This window comes from Branchiostoma belcheri, unplaced genomic scaffold (assembly GCF_001625305.1).
Source record: "Branchiostoma belcheri isolate BF01 breed outbred unplaced genomic scaffold, Haploidv18h27 scaffold130, whole genome shotgun sequence".
Lineage (NCBI taxonomy): Eukaryota > Metazoa > Chordata > Leptocardii > Amphioxiformes > Branchiostomatidae > Branchiostoma > Branchiostoma belcheri.
This window is the reverse complement of record NW_017802714.1, coordinates 109,981-110,307: the sequence shown is the minus strand read 5'-3', so window position 1 is coordinate 110,307 and position 327 is coordinate 109,981. Positions and strand designations below refer to the sequence as shown.

At 34.9% G+C, this 327-nt stretch overlaps 1 protein-coding gene across 1 annotated transcript in view; it reads right to left on the bottom strand.

The window, feature by feature from the left end:
• Positions 1-327, bottom strand: part of LOC109463999 — a 32,345-nt gene that overhangs the window by 2,791 nt on the left and 29,227 nt on the right.

Below are 327 nucleotides of genomic sequence, written 5' to 3'. Positions count from 1 at the left end.
CATTTTCAATGTCTAACTTAAACGGATTAAAAACCATATTTGAGTAATCACATCTATCGTTCGTACTGTGAATGCATTTTAAAAGTTCGGTGTCTTCTAGGTAACAGAAAGGAAAGAGCACACAGCATTTAGAACATATCCAAGATTCCCAGTACTGTTGGTTTTGTTTGGTAATTGGAGTGCATTGTTTATGAAATGTATTTCTACAGCAAGAACAAAAAACAATATTCTTCCCGTCGCAGCACACAGACTTATTGCAGTGAGGAAAGCATGTCTTTTGGTACAGTTATGTTGAATACCATTTAGTTTTCAGGGAAAAACCTATTT